This window comes from Delphinapterus leucas, chromosome 12 (genome assembly GCF_059928025.1).
Source record: "Delphinapterus leucas isolate spDelLeu-1000000601 "Yukka" chromosome 12, BTC_Dleu_Yukka2, whole genome shotgun sequence".
Taxonomy (NCBI): Eukaryota; Metazoa; Chordata; class Mammalia; order Artiodactyla; family Monodontidae; genus Delphinapterus; species Delphinapterus leucas.
In genome coordinates, this window is record NC_143140.1 from 89,634,802 (window position 1) to 89,652,545 (window position 17,744).

Here is a 17,744-nt window from a genome sequence, read left to right on the forward strand (position 1 = left end):
GAGGGAGAGAAAGAAGAGAAAATAAAAAGAAAAGAGAATCCAGTTTGTTCCAGTTGCTTTAGAAAGTTAGTGTGACACTGCTAAACACATATGTTCATTTTAGAAGAAAGTACAACAATGTCATGATTTACCAAGGATGATTCAACAGTCGCTTAAAATGAAAAAGGTAGGTGATTTTCAAAGAAATACTTTATCCCGGTTAAGACTGTTAATGAACACATTCATTTCTGAAAACCGTATGTTCAAAGAGATGATAACATAAGACAAAAACAAGAAGAATTTAACTCACGTTACTCATTTGATTTTACATCAAATGATACATTTAAAATTTTATGGCTCAAGTAGTCATTTCAGGAAGTGTGTGAATAACATTTACTAACTGCTTCTTAATACTTACTGGTCATTTAAAGAATATTTGTCAGTAGCTAGTATATTAGGTTATGATAGGATCAAACTAATCTTCTCCCTCAAGGAGCTTATAGAGAAATTTGACCTTGCTTCCACTATTAAATCAAGAAAATGATTGTTGCCAAAGTGAACGTGAGTAGATACATGAATAATACGGATGAGTGTTTTGAGAGGAAGGTAGCCATCATAGATTAGCTAGTTAGCTTGAGAACTGGCTTTTAAATACCCACTTTTACCACATAATTTTGAATATTTTAGAAAAAATTGGGATAAAGTACAACTGCATATTGGATGGGCAGGGAAGCATGAAGAGTGCTTTCCATGGTACTATTAATTCCCTGTAAGTTAGTCTGACATTCAGAGTGTTTGACTTAGTTTGGCTCTTGGCTCTCCTTGACCATGAGGCCAGTACACGGCTAATGACTCCAATGCTAGCAGTGTTTCTGGCTCTTCTTTTTTTTTTTTTTTCACAAAGGTTAATTGAATTTTTATAAGGGTTTCATAGAGGACTTCCATAACTTTTTGGTATTAAAACAAAGGCCATCTTATAGTAGAATTATAATATGACATCCGTAAGTACTTTAAGTATTTTAGCTTAGATTTTCAGTAACTGTGTGATGTACTTAACATTTTATAGTTTTTGAGAATTTCCATAGACTTCTCAGCATCTTCACTGAATTTAATCATGAAGTCTGGCATTTCAGAACCATTCTTTCTCCTTCAATCTTCTTTAAAAGTTTGAATATGGTTTTGTTAGCAAATACTAGAGACAAAGTTCATGGGACTTCTCAGTTTTCATGGGACTTCTTTCAGTTTCTACGTGGTCCGCAGATAAGTCTTTCTGACTTGCGACAACTATTTGATTCCCCCTTAATAGCTGCATATCGTTAACCCAGAGTTACACGAAGTAAAGGTAACTATCTTCATAGCTTCATATTAATTGACTGAATTGGCTTTGTTTTAAGATCAACTCCAAAGCCCTTGTTATTCGTGACACAAATGTTTTGTGATAAAGATTGAGGGTGGTTGAAAGATTTGTCATGCTAAGTGCTCATTAGCTCCAGGGTGCTTGCCTCAGCATCCCATCAGGCTTCTTCCAGAAGGTTAGGGAAGGGGTAATAGCCAATAGCATATGGACTTGCATTAATTTTCAGCATATAAACCCACGGAATGTCCAGGGAATCCACTAAACTTTAACAAGCTGCAAGTCTATCCTTACTTCAAACATCACACCCCGAAGGTGCCATCCATATTAATGTTTTTTCCCCTCCCTTAGATAATAGCACATTAGTAGTTCAAATAGGCTCTTACTTAATGTGACCTCTTTTACCTACCCCCAGGGCATAGGAGTGGCATATTAAGGTCACAGCAGGATTCTAGTATGAAGAAAACTTTTCTGGTTTTAGCAAGTGGCCCTTTTCTGAACACCTGTAATTGGCTTTCAAACCACAATCCTGTTGCAATGTTGAGAAACACCATAAGCCTCCAGGTGGGTCAGCACATCTGCAGGAAGCCTTTGCCATTGTTATTATTTGCATCGTATTATCATTACTAATAATAACTAAGATGCACCGAGCACATCATGTGTCTGGAATGCTCAGTAGTCATCCACCAATCCGATTTTCACAACCACCCTGACCCTACGAGATAGGTCATGGGATTTGCTCCTTTTAAAAATGAAATGACTGAGGCTTGGGAAGCTTCAGCAGATTTCCCCAAATGAGCCGCCTGTACAGACGGAATCAGATCTGAACGCGGGGGACCTCGTTCTTTGGGGAATCTGTTAACTGCCCTTTCCTAACTGCTGCTCATTATGATTAAGACTTCGATTAAATGGAGAAGTCTGGAATTCATATAATATTACGGACATATTTAACATGAATTTAACGTACCAGAGCAGCATGAATTGTGCATTCAAATCTTTCAACACTATAATATGCACTTCTAATCTATCAAAGATTTTTCAAGAACCTGCTTTGTGCTAGGATGACCTGATTTTCCCCTCGAGGAGCTTGCAGTTTAATTAAGGAGAGCTCATATTTGAAACAACACACGTCAGTGTATTAGTAATAATTCAGAGGAGATGTAGGTCAGCTTCATGGAGCGCTTGTGATAAGGGATGATTCAGTGAGAGGAGAAAGAGAAAGGCATCCCGGGTAGAGTAAGAATGGCTGACATTTATGGACTGCTGACCATGACAAGCAGTGCCAAGGGCTGTGCGTGGAAAACGCCTAATTCTGAAAGCAATTTGGAGTTAAGTATCATTGCTCAACCCTTCTCCTGAGGAAGACATCGAGGCACACGGCTTCAGTTACACAAGTGCTCAGTGAAGCGACTGGGACTCAAGCTCAGCTTATCGGGCTTCCGACCCCATAGCCCTCACTCTACCCTACTGTCCCCTCACTCGTCTGCATGGTCAAAGCAGAGAGGACAGTCAGGGGCTCGTGGGAAAAGAACTTTCCAGAACAAAGGGTGTATGTTGGGAAGGTACTGAGACAGACCTGGAAGGAGAGGAAAAGGATTTTAGACTACATTCTAAAGTTATATAATTTTGCAGCTCATCTTACTCAGGTTTCGATGGTGAATTAAGTAAAATCATTGTAGTTGTGCAGACAACAGACAAAATATTGAACAATATTAAGTATTGAGTACATCTATGACAACAGATATAATTTACTTATGGGGTAGAGAAGAGGAAAATGAAAAGAAAGGGGGCTTAAGGATTTTCAAAATCATCACAATAACTACTCATAAAGGATCTCCAAATCAAAACCAGTTTTGGCGCATGTGCATTTTCACTAGAGACTTTATTGTTTCCCTTTCCTCCTTCCACCCTCCCTCCTTCCCTTCCATTTTTCCTTCCTTCCTGCCTTCTCTAGTGGAGCCTATGTTATTTATTTACACTTTTTGTATTTTAGTTTGCCAATTAAGTACTGAAAAAAAATTAGGGCAGTGTAATCATAAAAAATATAAATGTCTCTATTTTTAAATGGGCTATATAACAGTAACTGGGTTTATTATGCTTATAAATTTCTTTTTATCCTCTTAGGGATCAAATCTATGAATTATTGATGCGGGGACTCCCAGACTATTATTATGATGACATTTTTGGTATATTTCCTTACTTGAATCGTCAAGATTTGGTTTATTAGCCCAAGGATGACAGGGTTTTCAAGGGAAAGAAAAGCTTTTAAAAATCAAACCACCACATGGAGGCTTGCTCCGCGGGAACTCCCCGAGTCTTGGCTTGATGCTGGTTATGCAGACACCGAGTTCTGGATTCATTTGAGTTCCAATGGCTGCTGCCATACTGCTTCCAATTACTTTAAGCTGGGCATCCAATTCCCTCAGAACTGCCTTGGTTCTGCTCGCCCATCTGTTAACGCAGGGGCATTAAGCGCCAGAAAGAAGGTAGCTATTAGAAAACTGCAACTTAATGTAGCATCAAGAGAACTGGAGGCCAACAGCTACTCTACAATGACGTAAACGTTCACCTCCTCCTGCTAGGCTCAAGAGAAAAGAGAACCTCAGAGAAATAAGGCCCGAGGGTGTCCACGGCTACAAAGACCACTGATTTGTTATCCAGGTTGTGCAGCACGACCGTGGGTGTGATTTCCTGGTACAAAGGACTCACTAGGCAGGAATCTATCTATTCATCTACGTAGATCTCCTCAATTTTGATAGATATTGGCTGTGTTCAGACCTCATTATTGAGCCAACACTCTCAATTATACAGCTGATAACTTAAAGCTTTTTTGAAACGGTCTGGTTCTCTTCATTTTATAGGCCCGTTGGGTGGGTGACAGAGAGGGGCAATGCCCAAGGAGCGTTTCCATTTATTTCCCCAAGGCTTTCAGGATAGCCCTGTGAACCAGATACAGACTGTGAGAGGATGTCAGAGGGGTCATTTTAGGCGGGCTCTACCAAGCCTGGTGGAACACTGTCGGAGGAATTGTTTCTACTGCTGCAAAGGGGAGGGGTTCTAACTGTGGGGTGTGAGTTTGAGAAACAAATGCTCTTGGAGAAACAACGTCCTGGGCTTGAGACTTGGATGAGTCCTTCTGTCTGTCTGCCTCAGCAACCTCATCTGGCTGGACCGGGGCACTGGTTGGAGACATGCGCTTCAAAGCTGCTCGCCAGGCTGGATCATTATCCCATTTGACCCATGAAAACGCCGGCACTCAGAGAGGTCTGAGTGATGTGCTCAGCATCGGGCATCTAGTAAGTGGTGGAGCTGGGATCCAAACTTCGGGACTCCAGCCCGGAGCCTGAGTTCTTTATGACCACAGTGTGTTGCCTCTCCCGAGAAAGGGGACTCAGTACTTATTCAATCAATGAATTGATGGAGACATAGATAAATAGGAGTCAAGAGGGCTGAAGGCAGGGTAATTCGAGTACCTTATACTGAATAAGTAGGCGGTGGGTTGCGCGGAGAGAAGAGATGCAAGATGGGCTGATGAGGGACACGGGTAACAACTTTGTCACATGTCTTTTTGGGGTTGACTCTGCGGGGCCCATCTTGGGGTGACATAGAGTGATGTCCGTCAGCGCGGAGAAGCAAAAGCTCATGGGCTCCTCCTGTACAGGGGAGTCACTTTCCTGTCAGAACGATTACTCAGGAGCTAGCAGTTAGCATGCCTTCAAAGTGCCAGATGGGGCTTCCCTGGTGGCGCAGTGGTTGAGAGTCCGCCTGCCGATACTGGGGACACGGGTTCGTGCCCCGGTCTGGGAAGATCCCACATGTCGTGTCGTGGAGCGGCTGCGCCCGTGAGCCATGGCCGCTGAGCCTGCGCGTCCGGAGCCTGTGCTCCGCAACGGGAGAGGCCACAACAGTGAGAGGCCCGCGTACCGCAAAAAAAAAAAAAAACGGTAAAAAAACCCAAAATGCCGGATGTAAGTGCCTGATGAAGTGACAGCTTGAAGGCAAGGACACAGTGCCAGCCGGGGAAGACAAGATAGGAGCCTGGGGAGGAGGGGCCACTCAATCAACTGTCTGTAGCCTGCGAGAGGGTCCGCCTACAAAATGAAACAAATGTTTCCCCCACCATGGATACAGAGACTGAGAAATAAGTTTTGACAGCAGTGTCTGATTTAGAGGTTGTTTGCAGATGCAGCCTATATTTAGTTTTATACCGGATTTAATAGAACGTTTTAAACTTCCCTAACCATTTGGCAGTTTGCCTTAAAAAAAAAAAGGAAAATGCCATCCGGGTTACAAAAAAGATGCATCAGAGATTCTCAGAAGATGCTGTTGAAATGGAAGTCCTCTCTCGGGATTTTGCGATAGCCTGTCGGCCTCTTATCTCGACTCTTCACTCAGTGCTTTCCACCCAGCTAGGTCAGGGTTAATGGTCTCGCTTCCATCAACACCTTAACAAAAATGTTTTCCATCATCGTATTGCCAGGTGTCCACGTCAGCTGGGACGGCTTGGCTGGTCCTCTTCACGTCCTCTATGAAAGGGATGGAATCTTCGGGAAAAGTTTGAGACCTTGTGCTCTTAGGCTCTGCCTTCAGGAAGTTATTTCTATGAAATTTAATGATCAATGACTTTTAAAATTTCAAAACTGTATCTAAACACTTGAAATCTGTTTGTACGTGGAGGCACCAGATTGAGCTGATTTCCAGTTTCTTCATCCAGTGGGTCGTTCATTCAGTTACAAAATGGAATCGTTTCATGTGCCAACACTGTGTTAGGGCTTTGCCCACATCATCAGATTTAATTGACAGGACAATGCTCTGAAATAGGCACACTCATTCCCGTCTTACAGGTGAGGAAATGGGCTAAGAGAGGTTTCAGGAACACGCGTGAGATGGCTGAGATGCTTCTGAAGCACATTCTGCTTCTGGTGGACTCGTAAGCTCCAGGGCTTCAGCGGAATATCCGGGCTTCCTGCCAGCCTCCTCCTGCCACCTCTACCCCTCCCCGTACTTCCCTGCTCCACTTTCTTCACTTACACTCTCTTCTTTCCTCTGCTGAGCCTCTCTCTTTCCTCACTTGCATCTGAAAGCAGTTCTTAAAATTTCAGCGTCCTGGCTCCAATAACCCTCCTGCAGGACGCGAGCCTTCCCCGACCTCCTTGACTCTTTCTCCTCCTGGCCTCACTTTGAACTCTGTTCTTCACGTCTGTCTCCCCTGCTACACTGTAAGATTCTAGGGCGGCTGTGCAATAAGAAATAGAATAGAATGCGAGCCACATATGCGACTTACAGTGTTCTAATACCCATATTAGGAAAGTAAAAAAGAAGGGGGCAAATTAATTTAATAATAAATTTTATTTACCCCGCACATCAAAAATATTACCATTTTATCATGCAATCAATACAAAAATTAGTGAGATAAGTTTATTCTCTCGTTCTTTGTACTAAGTCCTGGAATTGGTTTGCATCCTATATTTTAGGTGTTCAGGAGCATCATGTGGCCAATGGCTACCACACTGCACTGCACGGTCCTAGAGGGAAGAGATCTCCAGTTGCTATGATGTGCGAGAGCATGTTAAGGCTGCCGGCTGTCCTCCCGGTACCGATTCTTCCCTCCCTTGACAGCATGAGAAGTTGTCACTGGCCTTGTGGCTGTCAGCCTCACGGCCACATCTCCCAGATGCCCCTGGAGCTCCAATGCCACAAGACTGGATCTGGTCACAGGGCGTCAGCAAAGGTGAAGCCATCTCTGGCTTGTGCCCTGAAGAGGCAAGGGCTGTGCCTCCTCTCTCTCCTTCTCCCTCGGGCAGACATGAAGATGAGGTGGGGGTCAGCTGTGACCTCTGCAGGAGGGCACGCCTGAGAGACAGCAGGGCCACAGAACTCAAGGTTCTGTGCTTCCTTCATCATGGAGTTGCAGGGAATCTTGGTCGCTTGAAGGGACTGTCACCTGAGAGGAAGAAGCATCTGTCTTGTTTACATGACTGAATCTCATTTTTAACAGTTATCTTCATTGACTTCCAGCGTTTCTAGAACCGATTCCCTGCTCTCTTCATGGGGCTAGAGCCAACTCTTCCCTCAGGTCTCAGCTTCAGCTGACTTTAGCGGGTGGCCTTTCCCAGCTCTCCTAAGACGAGGTTGTATCCCCCATGACACGCTGCCTTGGCACCCTGATCTTTCCCAGCTTTACCTTTCATGCAGCGGGTTATTTAATGTCAGGGCTCCAACTAGAGCATCAGTGCCATGAGGACAGGGGCCAGCTGGCACAGCATCTGGAGCTGAAAGTATCGATGTGCCTCAAGAGGTTTACCGTGGAACTGAGATGCTCGTCCTCTCCCAGGTTTGATGGAAATATCTGATCTCATTAAATTTTGTGGGATTATGTTAGAGCTCATTGGAATGATGTTGCACCAGCGGAAAGGCTCGTGAATAGATCTAGCTGCTCAAGTGTTATGGGTTGAATTGTGTCCCCCCTCCCCAAAATATGTTGAAGTCCTAACCCCTGGGTACCTCGGAATGTGATCTTATTTGGAAATAGAGCAGTTGCAGATGTAAGTAGTTAAGCTAAGAAAAAGTCATATTGGAGGAAGGCAAGCCCTGAATCCAATGTGACCGGCCTCCTTGTAAGAAGAGGAGAGAGATACACAGGGAGAAGATGGCCATGTGATGACGAAAGCAGAGACTGGGGTGACGCATCTACATGCCAAGGATGGCCGGCAAACACTGGAAGCTAGGAGAGGTAAGGAAGGATTCTCCCCTATGGGTTTCAGAGGAAGCATGGCTCTGTTGACACTTTGATTTGGGACTCTAGCCTCCAGAATCATGAGACAATACATTTTTGTTGTTTGAAGCCCCCCAGCCTGTAGCACATTGTCACAGCAGCCCTAGGAAACTCACACATCAGGCAGACAGCACCCTAACAAACTCACTGTGCATACTTTTCCTCCTGGGTACGACCCTAGAGCCTCTGTTCGAGGTCGGCCCCCAGTGCAGGGGCGAGGTGGCATTGCCTGCTGGTGCACACAGCCACTGGTCAGCACTCCCCCACTGCTAATGTGGATCTTCAAGACAGGTAAGGGGGTACAGGGTCCTTTGCTCAGAAGTTAAAGGTATTTGGACATCCTAAGGGCATGTTCTGTGGGGAAGGGGGACCAGAGGACAGGGTGTCCCCACCACAGGAAGCAAGAGGGACAGAACTATCATCTCACCCAGAGGCACAAAGGTTTCTCCTTCACAACAGACTCTTCTGGCAAAGGCTATGCTCTTAAGGAAAACAATTCTTGCTCTAGTCTTGAACTGAGAAGAAATTAGGAGAGGTAACAGATGTGCATTACTCTTCTTTGAGGCTCTGTATTACCAATGAAAAGAGTCAAGGCTATGCTTCTGAAGTCTGCATTTGTCTGCAATGATTATCTATCCTTTTTTTAAAAAATAAAGTATTTCACCCTCACAGGCTGAATACTTTGCACCACAAAGGACTTTCGGCCACTGCTGTTCTCCTCTCTCTTTCAATTTGGAAGGCTAACTCGATGACCCTTTTCTATTTGACAGAATTCACATCACATGCAAATGATGTAAGGCCAGGATTTTGCTTTCCCTGTTGCCAAGGTGGGAGAGGAGACAACGGCCATGATAAGTAGCTGTGATTGTTCCAGTCTTTGCCAAGGTTCACCTTCCCAACGTGTCTCAGCTATAAATGCTTGTTTCCGATGTCTTCCAATTATTTTCACTTAAAAGAAATACTTTAATGTATTCAGTTCAAATTGCATGATGGTAATTATGCTTCTAAATCTGATTAAGTGACGTGACAGAAGACACCTTTGTTTCCATGAGGGGATATTTGTTGTTCAATAGATGGGTCCAATTTTCTGTAGGAGGAGAATTCATATTATAAGCATTGAGACTGCCTTCTTTCATTAGTTATTTATAAGGCTCTTATTAGACTGGTTAAATTCACAAAGGAGAAAAAAGATAAGTTACTGTCGATCAATTTCTAATCTAATCCATCCATTACCTAGCTGGTAGAAAACTATGCTCACCAAGGGGATTTGGATTCAGACTGCAAATCATGGTCATGTGATGGATGACGTTAACTGAGAAATGGAACATTACACTTTTTAAAATTAGTACTCGTATTTATCATATTTTTTATGTTGCTTCTTTTCTCAAAAGTGCCATAGCAATTCCTCACTCCATAGTGGATAAACGTACAATCTGTGGCTTGGAATTCAAGCCTAATCCTTGCACCAGCATGTAGCTCAGCTTGGGGGACAGCGACGCTGCTCAGTGGCACTTTTAGCTCCCTTCCCCCCGACAGCTCACAGGGCACTGAGTCACCCCTTTTAAGTAAGATGGAGACAAATAACCTATTTGGCCAATTGAGTGGCGCCGACATGTGTAACCTCCAGGCCAAAGCCTTTAACTGCTGGTGTGCAGCTCTCCATCCCCCCATCACCCCTGATTCGGTGACCGTGACACTCAAGATGCTCTAGTGTCCACCAGCTGACCCCTGATTAGAATGAGGTGGGGCAGCGCTCCTGCCAACCCGAGTGGGCGTGTCTCACGAACCTGTGTTGCTCTAGGCCACTGAAATTTTGACGTTGTTTGTTACTGAAACAGTAACAAACTGTATTTGGTCTGTATTGACTACGACATAAAGGTTTTTTTTTTTTTCTTTTGGAATTTTAGCAGCCAAATTCTATTTCCAAGGGAAATCTGAGATGGAAAACCCACGTGTAATAAACGCAGAGACAGTCTGGGGAGGGGCGAGGTCAGCGGGAGGGAAGGAGAAGCGGTGGCTTCCACCCCCGCAGCAGCCCGCCCACCGTGTTACTCCGCCACCTCCTCCCATCTGTTGGAAGTCACGTTGAAAACTAACGATCCAGTCCAAACAAATCTTTTCAACTAAAGCTTTAGTCCAAAGTCACAACTGGACCTGGCCCCACACACATATTTTGTTTTATTTTGGCCCACAGAGTATCTTAAAAGAATCTAGGCCAATGTTTAAAAGTTAGGAGACTGTACATACTATTCTGAACTTCCCTTGATAAGGTGAAGCATTAGGAAGCTGCAGTCCTCTTTGCTTCCCTGTCACTAGGGTCTCATCGGTTGCCATTTCACATGCACTTACATGTCTGCTTCACTTACAGAAGTGTTTCTCCGTCCCGTGTCCCTATCAAAAGTGGGAAAATATAGAACAAGTGGGCTGTGCTTTTCAAAAAGTCACGTGGAATGCATAATATTCCTAAGTACTGAAATGAAAACTAAGTTGATTGATGCTTTAATACCCCACATTTTACTCACTCCTGTTACTTGTCGCTCCTTATAAGCTTTAGAATTTGTGACATCTCTTCTAGTCCTTTACATATATACCTCTATGGCTTGATTTCTGAAAATGTGGTCCCTGAACCACCTGGACCCAACTCAGCTTGGATGTTTGTGAGAAATGCAGATTGTAAGGACTGCTTCAGACCTGCTGAGTTAGAGTCTGTGGTGGTGGGACCTAGAAATCTGCATTTTCATAAGCATCCCCTTCCCTGACACAACTCTTAGGCACAGTTAAGATAATTACTGGGACTTCCCTGGTGGTCCAGTGGTTAAGAATCCATCTTGCAACGCATGGGACGCTGGTTGCATCCCTGGTTGGGCAACTAAGATCCCACATGCCGCAGGGCAACTAAGCCTGTGTGCCACAACAAAGGCCCGATGAAGCCAAAAAAAAAAAAAAAAAAGTAAATAGATAAATATGAAAAAACAGATAATTGCTGCTCCATGGTTGAGGTAATCATATATTCAGAACCAAAGTTCTATGAACTGATAAAGAATTTTTATTCTCTTCTAGGTTTGAGAAATCATTCAGAAAGTAGAATTTGGATGCCAACTACTATGATTTCTGAAATGGTGTATAAGAACAATGAAATAAAGTATTTGAAACTACAGCTGTTCTCAAGATTAAGATGAAATGAACATCAAGGTATCTTCTGAGTGTTACCCTCCTTTTCCTTCTTCCCTGCTCTTATCACTCTGTTTAATCTGCCAAAAGCCCTTTCTCCACGTCTCTGTATTGAAATCTCGCCCATCTTTAATGTGCAACTGAAACGTTAATGAAAATTAACGATTCCTTACTATCACCTAAACTTCATTGTGTCAAAACTGTCTTTTTGGAAATTTTAATTTTTAATAGGTTTTGTTTTTTTGAGCCATTTTATGGTCACAGCCAGATTGAGCACAATGTACAGAGAGGTCCCATAGCGCCCACCCCGACATGTGCACAGCCTCCCCTGCCATCCACAACCCCCACCAGAGTGGTACACTTGTTACCACTGATGAGCCTGACCACCCAAAGTCCGTGGGTTACATTAGGGTTCACTCTCCGTATTGCACGTTCTGTGGGTTTTGACAAATGTATAAGGACATGCATCCACAATTATAGAATCTCACGGAGTAGCGTCACAGCCCTAAAAATCCTCTGGGCTCCTGCTATTCACCACTCTCTCTCCTTTAACCCCCAGTAACTACTGATTTTTTCACTGTCTCCATAGTTTTGCGTCTTCTAGAATGTCATACAGTTGGAGTCACATAGTATGTAGCCTTTGCAGACTGGCTTCTTTCGCTTAGTAATATTCACTTAATATTCCATGTCTTTTCATGAGTTGATAAATCATTTCTTTTTAGCACTGAATAATATTCTATTATCTAGGTGGACCATAGTTTATATATCCATTCACCTACGGAAGAACATTTTGGGTGCTTCCAAGTTTTGACAATTATGAATAAAGCTGCTATAAACATCTGTGTGCAGGATTTTGTATGGACATAAGTTTTCAGCTTATTTGGGTAAACACCAAGGAAGGTGATTGGTGGATTGTATGGTAAGACTATGCTTAGTTTTTATAAGAAACTACCAAACTGTCTTCTAAAGTGGCTGCACCATTTTGTATGCCCACCAGCAATTAATGAGAGTTCCTGTTGCTCCATATCCTTGTCAGCATTTGGTGGTGTCAGTGTTTCAGATTTTGACCATTCTAATAGGTGTGTAGGGGCATCTTGTTGTTTAAATTTGCATTTTCCTAATGACATATGATGTGGAGCATCTTTTCATATGCTTATTTGCCACCCATATATCTTCTTTGGTGAGGTGTATGTACAGGTCTTTGAACAATATTTTAATCAGCTTTTTCATCTTCTTATTGTTAAGTTTTAGTGTTCTTTGTGGATGCTGGATAACAGTCCTTTATCAGATGTGAGTTTTGCAAATATTTTCTCCAGTCTGCAGAAACCTGTCCTTTTATGGTTGGTTGGTTTGCATCAGGAATCAGGGTCCAAACAAGGTCCAGATGTTCATACGGTTGTTTGTCTCAAGTCTCTTTAATTTGTAACTGTCTTCTCTCCCTTCAGTGTTTTATTCCATACCTTTGGTGTGCTGTAGAAACTGGCCATTTGTCCTGTATGTTGTCTCACATTCTGGATTTGTCCAAGGGCCCAGTAACTTCTTGAGTGCTACTCTGTGGGTTGCTCAGGATCTGTAAACCAAAGTCAGAGGCTTGGCCAGGCAAGAAGTTTCTTAAAGTAACATGGCCTCACCATAGCATGATCCTTCATTGTGGAGGAGGATATAAAAGCACATTTATAAGATGTAACCACACTGGGGAAATTCTGGAAGTGACACGAGAGAGAAAGTTTGCATGTTTTAGTATAGGTTAAGGGAGAGAGCAACACCTTGATTGCTGAATTATCTGGGTATAAAAGATTCTTTTTAATGAGATGTATTAAAAGCTGCCTAATATAGATCACACGAAACAACCCCGAATGTGTTAATAATGCCCATTTTGTGCCATGAACTGTTCAGGTGCTTCTCATATGTCAATTTATTGAATCCTCACCATTTGAGAAAGGCACTACTACTATCCTCACTTTAGAGTTGAGGAAATTGAGGCATAAAGAGATGAAGTAACGAAAACAAGTCAATACAACATTTACTCTAAGCTCATGAACAACTTTGTGTAGAAAACCAATAACATTTTGAGTTTATTTTTGTGTATGGTGTTAGGGAGTGTTCTAATTTCATTCTTTTACATGTAGCTGCCCACTTTTCCCAGCACCACTTATTGAAGAGACTGTCTCTTCTCCATTGTATATTTTTGCCTCTTTTGTTGTAGATTTTTTGACCATAGGTAAGTGAGTTTATTTCTGAGCTTTCTATCCTGTTCCGTTGGTCTATATGTCCATTTTTGTGCCAGTACCATACTGTTTTGATTACTGTAGCTTTGTAGTATAGTCTGAAGTCAGGGTGATTGATTCCTCCAGCTCCATTTTTCTTTCTCAAGATTGCTTTGGCTACTTAGCATCTTTTGTGTTTCCACATAAATTAAAAATTTTTTTGCTCTAGTTCTTTGAAAAATGCCATTGGTAATTTGATAGGGATTGCACTGAATCTCTAGACTGCCTTGGGTAGTATAGTCATTTTGACATTATTGATTCTTCCAATTCAAGAACATGGTATAGCCTTCCATCCGTTTGTGTCATCTCTGATTTCTTTCATCAGAGAAATCCAAATAAAAACTGCAATGAGGTCAGAATGGTCACTCACACTGGTCAGAATGGCCATCATCAAAAAGTCTACAAACGGGCTTCCCTGTTGGCGCAGTGGTTGAGAGTCTGCCTGCCAATGCAGGGGACACGGGTTCGTGCCCCGCTCCGGGAAGATCCCACATGCCGCGGAGCGGCTGGGCCCGTGAGCCATGGCCGCTGAGCCTGTGCGTCCGGAGCCTGTGCTCCGCAATGGGAGAGGCCACAACAGTGAGAGGCCCACGTACCACGAAAAAAAAAAAAGTCTACAAACAATACATGCTGGAGAGGGTGTGGAGATAAAGGGAACCCTACTACACTGTTGGTGGGAATGTAAATTGGTACAACCACTATGGAGAACAGTATGGAGGTACCTTAAAAAACTAAAAATAGAATTATCATATGATCCAGCAATCCTACTCCTGGGCATATAACTGGAGAAAACCATAATCCAAAAGGATACACGCACCCCAGTGTTCATTGAAGCACTATTTACAATAGGCAAGACATGGAAGCAACTTAAATGCCCATCAACAGAGGAATGGATAAAGATGTGGTACATATATACAATGGACTATTACTCAGCCACAGAAAAGAATGAAATAATGCCATTTGCAGCAACATGGATGGACCTAGAGATTATCATACTAAGTGAAGTAAGCCAGACAGAGAAAGATATCACTCATATGTGCTATCTAATTAAAAAAGCACAAATGAACTTATTTACAAAACAGAAATAGACTTACAGATATCGAAAACAAACTTATGGTTACCAAAGGGGAAATGCTGGGGGAGGGCTAAAGCAGGAGCTTGGGATGAACACACACACACTACTGTATATAAGATAGATAACCAACAAGGACCGACTGTATAGCACGGGGAACTCTACTCAATATTTTGTGATAACCTATATGAGAGAAGAATCTAAAAAAGAATGAATATATGTATAGCTGAATCACTTTGCTGTATACATAAAACTAACACAACATTGTAAATCAACTATACTCCAATAAAATTAAAATATTAAAAAAAGAAAATAATTTTGAAGATATTATGAAAGAGAGCAGAGAAATGAATGATTACAAGAAGAACATGTGAGGGTGATAAAGATGGTTTTTGTTGGTTAAAAAAAAAAAAAAGGAAAACCAACCACAAGGAAAAGACAGTTCCTACAAGTCTACATAATTGAGGTAAAGGGCCAGTTCTAATCAAACTTAGGAAGTAAGCAAAGTTCCTCAGTATCCTAAGCTCTCTGCATTCCTACCCCTCCTCCTCAAAACCACATTCCTTGGCTCTAGAATCTTTTCTGACATTTAAAAACTTGGGATAATCTGATCTGCTATTTACATATCAGATGTAAAGAAGAGGCCAGTAATAAACAGGGAGGAGAGAATAAGGGAGTTGGGAGCACCACCCCAAAGGTTCTTGTGCATTTACAGAAAGGTAATAGTTACCACACAGTACATGCTGGATGCCACTAATGATGATGGAAAAGTGTTGGTAACAGGCTTAGGTGGTCCTGATCCACGCCATGCTGAGCAGGGGAAGGATGGCGGGTAAGGCTTAAGAGCAGTTTCTTTGGGGCAGATGGGCCCCGATTCAAAACCTGTCTCCACTACTTACTAGTGACATGACCCTGTGGTCACCACCTAATTGCTTTAAGCCACATTTTCTTCATTTTAGTTTTAGGAGGAAAATAGTACTTATTCCTTCACAAGCTTGTGGCAAAGATTAAATGAGATAATATCTATCAAACTTCACAATCTATGGAAAATCCGATTATTTTTTGGATGACTTTCAGGGTGTGTCTTCCTGCTCAAGGTAAACACTGATTGTGTATTGATAAACTGCAAATCGATCTCCCTTCTAGAGAAAGGAAATGGGATGGAGGAAGACAGGACATTATTTGCAATATTAGATCGGATACAAATGGGTAGGAGAGGAGGTGGGTAAATGGGTGGTATAGGGTACTGAGTAATTTACTGATGCCATTCTGGAGATTTTTATCTTTTTGGAACAAGTTATAAAAAAGTCATAGAAAAGCCAACACTATGAAATTTAGTCTTTGCTGGACACTGTGTTTCTTTGTTGCTTTGTTTCTTTCTTTTTTCTCTCTTTCTTTCTTTCTTTTATTTAATTAATTTATTTTTGGCTGCATTGGGTCTTCGTTGCTGAGTATGGGCTTTCTCTAGCTGCGGTGAGCGGGGGCTACTCTTCGTTGCGGTGTGCGGGCTTCTCATTGTGGTGGCTTCTCTTGCTGTGGAGCACGGGCTCTAGGCGCGCGGGCTTCAGTAGTTGTGGCTCTCGTGCTCTAGAGCGCGGGCTTAGTAGTCACGGCACACAGGCTTAGTCGCTCCGTGGCATGTGGGATCTTCCCGGACCAGGGCTCGAACCCGTTCGTGTCCCGTGAATTGGCAGGAGGATTCTTAGCCACTGTGCCACCAGGGAAGTCCCACTGTGTTCTTTATATACTTTATCAAGTTCATTCTCACGACGCATGGGTTAAGTATCATTTTTACCCTGAATAAACTTTGCCATCACTGAACTAAGCTTTTTATGTGTCTTAACTGATTTAATGGCTACAGTGACCCCAGGAGGTAGGGACTTTAATTACTTCCACTTAAGGGAGGCTTGTGGAGGTTAGCAGACTGGCCAGAACTGGGAGCTACCACATAGGTGAAGCTGGGTTCCCAGGCAATGCTCTGCTTCCCAGGCCCCACTCGTCTATTGAAGGTCACATCAGAAGCAGTCCGGCCTGCAGTACTGCAGTTCCTATTTTTCAGAAAAGCTTGTAAGTATCACTCACTGCACCACACGGTAGCCACAGTAGAAAGTCAAATGTGGGGTCTTTTAGAATCCACTGCGGGAAAAGCTTGCTTTCCCTAAGGAACTGATATGCTGCTAATCTGATAACGATAATTAAGACACTGGCCATGCCTCCTTTCTGCCTCGATTATCAAGATGCCCTGAGCTTAATTACAGCATCATGGGGAGGGAGGGTGGCTTGTGGTAGGCATAACTTGTGCTTTATCCATAATTTGGATTTTCAACCTTGACTTGTGGCATATTATTTTAGCATGTTTATTCCTGCAGCATGAGAAAAGATATTAATACATTTTAAGGCCATATCACTGAGATGGAGGTAAAAGTAGAGGATGTGATTTTTCATGTTTTTAAAGGTCAAAAAGCTCAAGATGGTCAGTAAATTCGATGCTTGAAGAAGTAGCCCAGGGGTCTCCAAAGGCCGGATGAATGGGCCAAACTAGCCACATAAATTAAATGAGCATGATTTAAAACCATGAACACAGAGTTATCTGCTTGTCAGAGCTGTGGAAAGTCTGACATCCTGAGGCAGAGCCCAGGGGTGGGACAGAACAGAAGCGCTACGGGGACCAGTCAGGGCTTTTTCCACAGGACAGTCCCCGCCCGCTGTAACATTCTCCCAACCCTGAGAATCACTATAATGAGCGGAGAGCCAGGGAGGAGTGGGTCACAGGTCTCAGGTGTCCAGGATCAGAAAAAGGATGAAGGACCCTCCATTCATTCCAAACCCATTGATTGAGTTACTATCATAAATCAGGAACTGATACAGGAGCGAACAGGACAAACATCATGGAACTTCTATTTACATCAACTGAACACTCCATAGAAGCTAAAAGCTAGCTGCCTAAAAGTGAATTCATCAACGAATACCTATTAAACAGCTTCTCTGTGCAGGAATCAATGGATCTGACAGGGTGGTGGGTAGGAGGGTCAAGGGCAGAGGCATGGGCAACACAGGCTGATGAGCTGGAGCCCAGGAAGCATAGGGGAGGGGTGCCCACCGAGTCTAGAGGGGAGGGAGGCTCCT

At 43.0% G+C, this 17,744-nt stretch overlaps 1 protein-coding gene and 1 pseudogene across 1 annotated transcript in view; both read right to left on the reverse strand.

The window, feature by feature from the left end:
• The window catches only part of PRKN (parkin RBR E3 ubiquitin protein ligase), a 1,255,012-nt gene that overhangs the window by 114,768 nt on the left and 1,122,500 nt on the right, over positions 1 to 17,744 (reverse strand). The gene's annotated exons all lie outside the window — the stretch shown is intronic.
• The window catches only part of LOC149747926 (long-chain-fatty-acid--CoA ligase 1 pseudogene), a 48,215-nt pseudogene that overhangs the window by 19,402 nt on the left and 11,069 nt on the right, over positions 1 to 17,744 (reverse strand).